The sequence below is a fragment of the Mus pahari genome, chromosome 6 (genome assembly GCF_900095145.1).
Source record: "Mus pahari chromosome 6, PAHARI_EIJ_v1.1, whole genome shotgun sequence".
Taxonomy (NCBI): domain Eukaryota; kingdom Metazoa; phylum Chordata; class Mammalia; order Rodentia; family Muridae; genus Mus; species Mus pahari.
This window is the reverse complement of record NC_034595.1, coordinates 84,473,515-84,485,457: the sequence shown is the minus strand read 5'-3', so window position 1 is coordinate 84,485,457 and position 11,943 is coordinate 84,473,515. Positions and strand designations below refer to the sequence as shown.

General features: G+C 47.8%; 1 protein-coding gene across 3 annotated transcripts in view; it reads right to left on the bottom strand.

The window, feature by feature from the left end:
• Kdf1 (keratinocyte differentiation factor 1) overlaps window positions 1-1,836 on the bottom strand; it is an 11,945-nt gene extending 10,109 nt beyond the window's left edge. Inside the window, exon 1 of one of the 3 annotated variants that reach the window (XM_021200985.1) lies at window positions 1,688-1,836. The gene's annotated coding sequence lies outside the window, so the exon portion shown is untranslated. The remainder of the gene's footprint in view (window positions 1-1,687) is intronic. The other 2 variants (XM_021200986.1, XM_029540067.1) reach the window with 2 other exon arrangements.
• Window positions 1,837-11,943: the final 10,107 nt, after the last annotated feature.

Here is an 11,943-nt window from a genome sequence, read left to right as displayed (position 1 = left end):
AAAAAAAAAAAAAAAAAAAAAAAAAAGCCTCCAGCATGAGCTGGCACTCTGGAGCGCTTGCATCTAGAGTCCTACCACCCATCCTCAGCCCCCACACACTGATCGTTTGTGGGTCTTAGGAGTATCACGAGTCAGGGTTAGAACTGACTACTGTTAGTTACATTTGGATCCAACACATTGTCCACGGCCAGCACATGCTTAGCACTGAGGAGACAGCAGTGGATGGGCTAGAAACTGGCTCTAGCCAGAGATCTCCCACATCATTCAGTCCTTACAACTGCCACGTGAATTATTTACTGTCACTGCACAGTTCAGGAATCGGAAGCTCAGAGAACAGAGAGGAGAGCTCACGTTGGCAGGCTGGGAAGGAACAGGATTTGCTGTGGGGCAAGCCAGGCTCTTCACCCCAGGTACTCTGCCCTTGGTGGCTCCCTCAGGTGATTTCAGAACTAGAAAGGCTAAGGCTGGCAGATTCATAGAGTTCAAGATCAGCCTGGGCTACCCAAGAGAGACCCTGTCTGAAACGCAAACCACCAAGCAGCCAGCCTTCCCATTTGTGGTGTGAATAGTGCCTTGCCTCAGCGTCCCTTCAAACCATCCATCTACACCTTCCCTTTCCCACAACTGTCCCTGGTCCTGCCAATCCAGTGAGACTGCTCACTTAATTTAGTGGGACCAATTTTTGCCTCAATTTTGGCCTGGGACAAGAGTCTCGGACCCAGCTTCCTCATCTTTAAATAGGTTCATCTTAGAGTAGTGAGGTGGCCCATGTCCGTAATCCCAGCACAAGACACGATGAGATGATTAGGACTTCAAAGTCATCCTTAGCTGAATATTGGGTCTAGCCTGGGCCATATGAGACCCTACTCAAAAAGGAAAACAAAATATATATTAAATTAACTTAAATATAATTAAATAATAAACCAATGTGACGTAAAATAAAAAAATGGAAAACCTCAACTCTCAAAAGAGGAGAGATTAATGCCCTTCTAACCCTCTACGAAGGTATGAGGGTTAGGGGTGGAGCTCGGTGTTTAGCAAAAGCCTGGGAAGATACACACTTGGCATCCTCTCACTTGGCGGCATTCGAAGGCAACGCAAGGATGCCTCAAGGTCTGATGGCCCCAGGATTCTCCGATTTCTCACTGCCTTCGCCTTTCCGACAGTCCCCGCAAAACACAGACAGACAGACTCGGGGACTCTCCATGGGCCCTCCTCCCTGTGTCCCCGGGACGAGCCGGCTGCAGCAGCCTCTGTCCAGGCAAACTTATGGCCAGCGAGCCGCGCTCCGCTCGGCTCGGGCGCAGGGCACGGTGCACCCCCGAGGCGCAGCCCCAGCCACTCTCTCCTCTGCACGCAGGAGCCGCGCGCGTCCAGGCGGCGGGGCACGCGTTGCCGTCGGGGCGCGCACCGCCTCGCTTGCCACCAGCGCCGTGGCCCGCGACTCCCGACCGCTGTTCCACGCACGGTGCCCGGGTCCTAGCACCCCAGGCCTCCCGGCCCGCCCGGCCCAGCCCAGCCCCGCGCCCATTCGGGCCGCTCCGGCCGGGCCCCGCGCACCCCGGAAGTGGACATCGGGGCCCGGAGGCGCAGGGCCCGCGCCCCGCCGCCGTCCAGGCGCGGCCTCCAGGGTCACCCACCCGGGGCTGCACCGCCCCGCGCCCCCGCGGACCCGCGCCGGCCTTACCTGCCCAGCCAGGTGAGCCGCCTCCGCCCGGCCCTTCCCCCGCCCCTCTCGGCACTCACCTGGGTCGCAGGTAAGCGTCTCGCGGGAGCGCGGCACGGGCCGCCGCTGGGGACACACTTCCTGCCTCCGCCGAGCGCCGCCGCGCACCTGGCCCAGGCCCCGCCCAGCTCCCGCCCAGCCTGGAGAGTGAGGCCCGGAGAGGGGCCATCGGGCCACCGCGCTCAGGTCCCCTCTCTGCTCTATAGTCCAGGGTCCTGGAAGTGTCCGAGAGCCCCTGGAGCGCCTACCGGGCCTCAAAGCTCCTACTCAAAGGGCATGGCTCCTGGGAAGCCGTCCCTGACCCCGGAGTCCCTAGCTCTGTCATATGGAACAATTCTCTGGGCTTTTTATTATAGTTCCCAGCAGATTGTTGCTTTCCTGACTTTTGTCTTCTCCTTTTAGCCTCTGACCTTGAGGGTAAGGTCTGGTCTTGTTTCCCTAGTACAGTGCCTGGCACATACCAACTGCTTAGCAAATATTCTTCACTGTTTGAATAGTTGGGCAATGATCTGTTGTCAATCTGTCCGTCTACATATTCACTTATTTAGGTTTCTCTTTTTTTACATTAAATGCTTTTATATGTATGGATGTCTTACCTGCAGGTACATCCGCGCACCACTTGCGTGCTTGGTGCCCACAGCTGTAAGGGAGCAGAGGAGGGCATGGGATGCCTTGGAACTGGAGTTACAGAGGGTTGTGAGCTGTTATGTGAGCACTTGAGACTCGAACTTGGGACCTTGGAACTTGGAAGAGCAGCCAGTGCTCTCCCAGGCAAAACTCTTTCTTCTAGGTCTTCCCATCCTGGGAAGACCAGCCACATCCTGTCCTGCTTCCAGTCAAGATCAGACTAGATAGGTGTGTTCCAAGGGGTGCAGCCATAGATTGTTCAGGTTTTCTGAGACAAAGTCTCATGTATCCCAGGCTGGCCTCTAGCTCCCTATGTAGCCAAGGCTGCCCTTGAAGACTTGCTCCTCCTATCTGTGGCGTGCTGGGATCACAGGCACGTGCCTCCGCAGCCAACATAGACCCTGATGTCTTTCTCGCTCTGTTTGAACTGTTTGACATGGGAGCAAGTCACTTTCCATCTTCCAGTGTCCCCTCTGTAGATATAGACCTCTCTAGCCAGATGTGGTAGCACACGCCTTTCATCCCAGCTCTCTGGAGGCAGTGAGGTGGACCTCTGTGAGTTCCAGGCCAGCCTGGTCTACAGAGTGAGTTCCAGGATAGGCAGGGCTATGTAGAGAGACCTTGTCTCAGAAAATACATAAATAATTAAGTACACAGAAAAATTTTAAAAAGGCACCTCTGTCAACTGGGGAGGATGAAGGAAATCACACATGGAAATGACAGGTTTGGGAGAGATCCCTGTGGTAAGTTCACACAGTGCCCTGTTCCCAGCAAAAGCCAGATGGCAGACCTTCCCACAGTGTATCACACTTCCTTCTGGGGCAAGAAAGGGCAAGGGGCACACCAGATTCTCCTTTGGAACTCAGAAAATGAGCCCCATGGTGTACAGTGGCACTTCTGCGTAATCTAAGCCTAACAAGGCCTGTTCTAGGGCACATTCATGAGACATGCATGCAGTGCTGTGTATGGGACTGGTAGAGACCGTTCAGCCAAGTGATGCATGCCTTTAATCCCGGCACTCGGGAGGCAGAGGCAAATGGATCTCTGTGAGTTCGAGGTCAGTCTAGTCTACAGGATGAGTTCCTGGACAGCCATGGCTACCCAGAGACACCCTGTCTCAAAAACCAAAGGAAAAAAAGAGAGAAAGAAAAGAAACTCTTCAGTAAGGGGTGCTGCCTCTGTCTGTCTTCCCAGCACTTGGAAGGTGGAGGCAGGAAGATCAGGAGTTCAAAGCCATCCTGGGCTATAGGAGACTGTCTCAAAAACCAAACCAAACCAACCAACCAACCCACCAACCAACTGACCAACCAACCAACTGACCAACCAAGAACCGTTGTTCATGATGGCCTCAAAAAGGAAATACAAACACCACTGTGCTAGTGTAGCACAGTAAGAAAGGCCAGTCCATGGATCCATAAGAAAGGGGTCCTTTTCATATAGTCCAAAACCAACCAGAATTGCTATATTTAGGCACAATATTAGGCTGAATCGTACGGCATTGCTGTTATTTGGGCTACTTTGATCTAAAAATAAAAAAGTAGCAAGTTCATTTAGTCCAGCCTATTTCATCAAACAAACAAACAAAGAAGACTCAATGGGGCAGATGAGATGGTTCAGTGGGTGATGGTGCTTGCAGCCACGCCTGATGTCCTGAGTTCCAATCACTGAAGGAGAGAGCCATGGAAGTTGTCCTTGGACTGCCACACACGCTTCATGGCACAGCCCCTAAATGAATAAATCAATAGGTGAATGAGTTTTAGTGATGGTGGCTTAAATTGTTTAAGTTGGTTTTAATTTTGTGTCTCTGTGTTAGGTGTACTCATGTGAATGCAGGTGCCCACAGAAGCCAGATGCGTTCGAGTCCCCTGGAGCTGGAGTTACAGGCAATGGTGAGCTGCCTGATGTGGGTGCTGGGCAGCTCGGGTCCTCTGGAAGAACAGTATGTGCTCTTTGTTCAGCTGTCTCTCCAGTCCCTGCTGCTGTTGTTTGGAGATAGGGCCTTGCTATGTAATCCTGGCTACTATCAAACACTCAGAGACCTCCCTGCCTCCGCCTCCCAAGTATTGGGCTTCAAAGTGGACATCACCACACCCAGGTAAATTAATATTTTTTTCAAATGAGAATGATAACTGAGTAGGGGGCACATACCTATAATCCCAATACTCAGGAGGCTGAGGCAGGAGGATCATGGGTTTACGGTCAGTCTCAGCTATTTAGTGAGATCCTGTCTCAGACGAGCAGGGTGTGATCTTATTTCACCCACAGAATGTTGTTTTAATTATGTTCCTGTTGTTGTGACTTAAACAACACAAAGCAGGGGACTGAGAAAAGCAACCTGAGGGAGAAAAGGTTTATTTTGGCTTCAAGTTCCAGGGTTTGGCCCATCATAGTGAAGCTATGGAGGCAGCCTGCGACAGGTTGTCACATCATAACCACCGGAAGCAGAGAACAATGAATGCATGGTCAGGGTACCAGCCAGGGAGTGGGACCGCCCATGGTGGACAACAGGCCTTCCTATCTCAGTTAACCTGATCTCTAGCTGGTCTCTCACAGTCTCCTAGGCAATTCTAGATCTCATCAAACTAACAATTGAGTTAATTACCACAAGTGTCGTATGGAGTGTTTTTAAAATAAACTCAAGGTCACTGAGACCCAAGCAGGTATTTGTTCATTGTTCATTGTGACATTTTTCACAATTACCAGACAACCCAAGCGTTCAGTGAGAGATGACTGGATAAGCAATATATAAAAATGTTGTTTAGTCATAAAAAGGGAGACATTTCTGATTTTACGCCATGTTACATCATAGACGAACCTTGCAGACATTTATGTTAAGTGAAATAAGGCATATAAGAAAGGACAAAGACTGCATGTTTCCACAAATATGAAATATTACTGTCTGTGTATATAGCTTAGTGGTAGAGTATCTGTCCTTGATGCATCAGGCCCTAAGTTCAATCCCCAGTACTGCCTAAAATAAAATAAAATAAAATGAATATGTGACATATTAAGAATAGTTAAATTCACAGAGGCAAAAGTAGACTCGGTGCTAGACTGGAGATCATGGGTAGCCATGGCTTCCTAGGTACACAGTTCTTGTTTGGGTGATGAAAACGTTTTTGAAAAGAAGCTGTATAATACTATAAATGGAGTTATTGCAATTAAAGTGACACTTCAAAGTGTCTTAAGGGGCCTGGGTGATGGGTCAGGTGACAGCACTTGTTGCACAAGCCTGAGTGCTTTAGTTCAAATCTCCTCCTCACACAGGCCTGTTTCCTAGGTGATTATAGATCTCATCATGTGAAACACAAACACACACACATACACACATGCACACCACACACATGCACAAACATGCACATGTACAAACACATGCACACCACACACATACATGCACACCATACACACATGCACACCATACATACACACCACACACACATGCACATCACACATACATGCACACCACACACACATGCACATGTACACACACATGCACACCACATACACATACACACCACACATGCACACCACACACACACATACACACCACACATGCACACCACACATGCACCCATACACACACACATACACACCACACATGCACCCATGCACACACACACACACACACACACACACACACACACACCCCAAAATAACTAAAAAGCTAGGTATGCAGAAAGCTGGGGACAGGGATTTCAAGTCTAAGGGCAGCTCTAGCTCCATGGTGACCTTGAATCCAGCCTGAGATATGCAATGGGACCCTGTGCCAAAAACCATTAAAAAATGAGAATAAACAAACAAACAAAAATCAAAGAATATGTACAATTTTTGTTTTGTTTGTTTGGGTTTTTTTTTGTTTTTTTGTTTTGTTTTTTTTTGTTTTTATTTTGTTTGTTTGTTTTTAAGATTCATTTATTATTACACATAAGCACATGGTCGCTGACTTCAGATGCACCAGATCCCATTACAGATGGTTGTGAGACACCATGTGGTTGTTGGGATTTGAACTCAGGACCTTCGGAAGAACAGTTAGCGCTCTTACCTGCTGAGCCATCTCACCAGCCCTTGTTTTGTTTTTTGAGACAAGGTTTCTCTGTGTAGCTCTGTCTGTTCTGGAACTTTCTCTGTAGGCCAGTCCCGAGTGCTGTGATTAAAGGTGTGGACCCCGCCCCCCACTGCCCAGCCAAGAATATGCTCAATTTTCACTTCTCCTTAAAGCAAAGAAAACAAAAGATGACATTCTGAAAGCACAGCAGAGCAGCTCGCTGGCCTAGAGTCCAACAAGACAGAGCAGAACAGCTTTCTGGGGTGAAGGATCCAGGTTAGCACCCCTTCTCCCTGAGTGGTTTTTACCAAACTCTCTAATTGCCTGAAGATGACATTGAACCCCTGGTCCCCCTCCCCCCCTCCAGCCCCAGGCCTGCCTGACTCATCCTGTGCTGGGATAGAACCTAGGACTTCATGCATGCCGGTGAGCACTCTACCAATCGAGCTACATCCCTAACAGAAAACATTTTTCTGTTTTAGTTAAAAGATTTTTTTCTTCTTCTGGTATTAGTGCTAAAACTCGGGGCCTTTCACATGCTAGGTATGCGTTCTACACTCTAGCACTGAAATGGCTTTTCTTCTTTCTTCAAGCCCAGAGCATGCTGGGGACATCCTCTACCCACTGGGTCACTCCTGCCCCATGTCACAGCCTGGCCCTGGCTTTGTAAGCAGTGCCTCCTGACCTTATGCCCCATAGCTCTGACCTCAGGCCTGTTTTGCCATCATTGCTCTGCTATGTTTGTTATACTTTTCCAGTCACCTTCTCTGGTCTCTACAGTCTCTGTGGTCTTCTGAGAGAAGAGAGGTGTATCAAAGATCATCCAGATCTTTGACTCCTGTAGCTGGATGGACAGAGAGCTTGGGGGTGTAACGATGTTACATTAACTTAGGTTGGACCTGTTGGGTTACAGAGTCATGAAGCAGTCAAATACATTACAACTGTACGTATGGATGGCTGTTTTGAAACTGACACACAGCCACTTTGGGAACTGTAGATGGGCACCATAATCAGGCTCTGTAAACCTGACTGCGTCCTTCCCTTGAGGGCTGCCTACCTCTGCTGTATTCTCCCATCGGAGCACTAGGGGGCACCACACAACAGTGGAAATGCCCAGCGTTGGCTCATGGACTCTGAGTTGGAATTCTGGTTGTGCACCAATCCACATGCTGTGTGAATACAGACTTTGAACTAATGTACTTTTCATAAAAGAGGGGTTCAGCTTCCGCTAAGATAGCACTTTTTTACAGGGTGAACTCGGAAGCCAGCGGCTTTGGACTGTGCCCAGCTCTATTCATTACTGGGTTTGTGAATTTGGTTAAGCCACAGAACCTTTCTGTGTCTCTGAAATATCTGTAAAGTAGTGGGTGGTGGCACACTAGTTTTTCCCTGATCGTGGTTTCATTTTCTACAGTTTCAGTTACCTATGGCCGATTATGGTATTACAGAGAAATTTCAGAAATAAAGACCAGTGCAGTGCCTTACACCTGAATCCCAGACTATCCAAGAGGCAGAAGCAGGCAGATTGCAGCCAGGTTGAGCCCAGCCTGGTCTTCATCATTCCCAATCAGGCAGGGTTAAATGATGAGAAATGTCCCAGAAAATAAAACACACGCACATGTGCACACACACACACACACACACACACAGTCAAAACAAACAAACAAAACCAAAATAAATTCTAGAAATAAACATTCCATGAGTTGTATTATATATATATATATATATATATATATATATATATATATATATATTTAATGTATTTAATGTTGGGACTGGAGAGATGGTTCAGTGGTTCAGAGCACTGGTTGCTCTTGCAGGGGATTGGGGTTCAGTTCTCAGCACCCACATGGCAGCTTACAAATATTCATAGCTCCAATTCCAGGGAACTTGGTGCCTTATTTTAACGTTCACAGGTACAATGCATACATGTGGAGCAAATACATATATATATATATGTGAGCAAAACATGCATACATATAAAATTAAATAAATAGTTTTAAGGGCTGTAGAGATGGCTTAGGAGTTATGGGCACTGGCTACTGTTTCAGAGGACTCATGTTCAATTCCCAGGGCCCACATGACTGTTCACAACTGTAACTCCAAAGCCCTCTTCTGGCCTCTGTTGGGCATATGTACACAGATGTACATGTATGTAAGCAAAACACCAAATACCTAAATAAAATCTAAAAAATAAAAAATATATTTTTAAAGATTTTTTTTAAAGTTAAATTGTGGGGCTGGTGAGATGGCTCAGTGGGTAAGAGCACCGACTGCTCTTCCAAAGGTCCTGAGTTCAAATCCCAGCAACCACATGGTGGCTCACAACCATCCCTAACNAGGTCTGACGCCCTCTTCTGGAGTGTCTGAAGACAACTACAGTGTACTTACGTATAATTAATAAATAAATCTTTTAAAAAAAAAAGTTAAATTGTGTGTGTGTGTGTGTGTGTGTGTATGTGTGAGTGCAGGTGTTTGTGTGTGAGTGCAGGTGTTCATGGAGTCCAGAAGAGAGCACTGGATACACTGGAGCCTGACTTACAGCTGGTTTTGAGTCACTACAGCATGGGTGCTGGGAACTGAACTCTAGTTCTCTGCAAGAGCACTACCCCGCCATAACCACTGAGCCATCTGTCCAGTCAATCCGCAAGTTTAAGTTAGGTGCTGTTGCCACTAGCATGCTGAAATGTGTGCTTTGTGTGCGGCCCTCTGCTCCTTCCTGGCCCTTCAGCACTGTGTGTATGTTGCCCTCTCTTTAGTCACCCAGCAGCCTCTCAGATCAACTGTCTCCACATCGCAGAGCTTGTGCCGAAGTAGTTCTTCTTTTACTTACTTGCAGCCCCGAGGTAGAAGCACAGTAGTACAGTCCATCCAGGCAGGCCAGGCAGAAGCTGCCAAGGGAAAAGGTCTATTCTAATCAGCCTGCACAACAGACACACAATCCAGGAATTTTATTTACAAGTCGTAAGCCCAGATGGGGCAGACTGTAGCTATTCGGACTTACATCTCAGCCATATGCACCTAGTTACTTGCTGTTTCTCCTGGCCGTGTGCTCACGGGCCTTCTCCTCTCATGGTGGCCTCCTCCTCTCTTCCTCCCCCTCTCTACTTGTGACCCCCACCATCCAGATAACTGAAAACCTGCCTACCTCTATCTAGTGCCCAATCACAGACCTTAACCTTTTTATTGGCTAATCAACTTGGGGAGCAAGGTTACATAGCATCACTTGGTGTACATGAGGATCTCCTCACTGGGGGCAACCAGATCTTGGGGGCTGGCCAGAATTTAGCACTTGACTATATAGCAGCACCAGACCAACCCCAACAAAGGTGAGAGTTCTAAAGAAGAAAAGTAAAAACTGGGGATGGTGGTATACATCTGTAATCTCAGCACTGGGGAGGCTGAGGCAGGTGGATCTCCGAGACTTTGAGGCCGGCCTGGTCTACAGTGTGAGTTCCAGGTCAGCCAGGGCTTCAAAGGGAGACCCTGTCTCATCATCTTTCTGCCACAAAAAGATGTATGCTACTTCCTGGTCCAGATGCCACGTTGCTGTGTTCTGCCACTGTGGACTTGCCCTGAAACATCTTACTCTAGAATAGATTATCTCTGCCATAAGTGGCGTTTGGTCAAGGTGTTTTATCTTGTGGCTAATACAACCCCCCTTTGCAGATACAAGGTTTCACATATCCTGGGCTGACCTTCAAGTCACTGTGCAGCTGAGAATGACCTTGATCTTCTGAGTCTCTTGTCTCCATCTCCAGAGTGCTGGGATTAAAAGTATGTACATGGAGTCCTGGTCTATAGTTGCTAGGGATCAAACTTGGTTGGCTTACATTTTTTCAAAACCTACTTTTTAAAAAAATTATTTATTGTATATATGTGTACACTATTATTATCTATGAGAAAATGTAGCTGTCTTCAGACACACCAGAAGACCCCATTACAGATGGCTGCGAGTCACCATGTGGTTGCTGGGAATTGAACTCAGGACATATGGAAGAGCACTCAGTGCTCTTAACTGCTGAGCCATCTCTCCAGCCCCTCAAAACCTACTTTTAATAAGTGTCCTTAAATGCTCTAACCTCCCTTCTAGCCCACCACCCACCACAGGTTGTGAAAAAGAAAGGTTATCAGGATACGGGGGAAGTGGACATTCTTAGAAATTGTTCTTTGGGACAAATCCAGTCTGCCTTGTCAGGATATACACCAGCAGTCCAGTTCAGCAAGTGTCAAGGTAGCAAACACAACCCAGCAGACACAGCCAGGCCTCCACTGAATCTGCATGAGTCGGCAGGGTCGGTCAGGACCAGCAGGAGCGCCAGGAGTTCTCTTCAGCCCCTCTTTCAACAAAGCAAATATGAAGACTGGAGACCCATGATGCAGTGCAAAGCTAGCTACGCAAGCCTGCCCTCGCTGTCCGTTGAGTGCTGTTTACACTCCCTCCAAACATCACGTGTCCCCTCCATGGTCTTGTCTCAGTAAAACTCCATGTGAGTATGTGTCAGCTGACATCACTCTGCCAATCAACTGGAGTCTATGGAAGCAGTGAGAAGCTGCCAGAACACCAACAGAAGTTTTTTTTTGGTGTGTTTTGTTTTTCTATGAAGTCATTACCAATGATGACCATTAAGGAATGGCAAGGCATACCGATACCATCCAGTGTTGTCCGCCGTCTGTTGGGTACTTCTTAGCATCATGGGTCCTTTTATGTGTTTGCTTTAGTAAACATTCTTTCACCTGTGTCTTCTTCAGGACAACACTCCTTCCAGTGTCTGCTTTATAAAAACATCCTTCTACCTGTGTCTGCTTGCTTCAGTGAACTGTTCCTTGACACAACTGACTTTCCAGAGAAACCAGAGTTTCCACTTCAGAACTCAGGGCCTGAGCAATTGGGGTGGACCCTGGTCCCATCCATCTTGCCTTTGCTACCAGTGTCTTTCTGTTTGGAGGGTTCTCTGCGCCTAACATACTCAGTGCACATTTTTTTCGTGGGGCCATCTTCAGAAATGGGCTTCTCATACTGGCCTGGCCAATGAAGCTTTATATTCAGAGATTTTCTGGAGCTTATGGACAAGAGGATCCCTCAGTGCATTGTAGCTATAGGCTACAGGCTCTGTACACCTACAGCTACCAATGTCTGCAGATGAGCCCATCAAGAACCAAGAAAAGGGCTGGAGAGATGGCTCAGCGGTTAAGAGCACTTGCTGCTCTTCCAGAGGTCCTGAGTTCAATTCCCAGAAACCACATGGTGGCTCACAACCATCTGTAATGGGATCTGATGCCCTCTGCTGGTATGTCTGAAGAAAGCGACAGTGTACTCGCATCTATAAAAATAAAGAAAATAGCCGGGCGGTGGTGAGACACGCCTTTAATCCCAGCACTTGGGAGGCAGAGGCAGGCGGATTTCTGAGTTCGAGGTCAGCCTGGTCTACAGAGTGAGTTCCNGGACAGCCAGGGCTACAGAGAGAAACCCTGTCTCGAAAAAAACCAAAAACCAAAAACCAAAAAAATAAAAAAAGAAAATAATGATTAAAAAAAAAAAAAA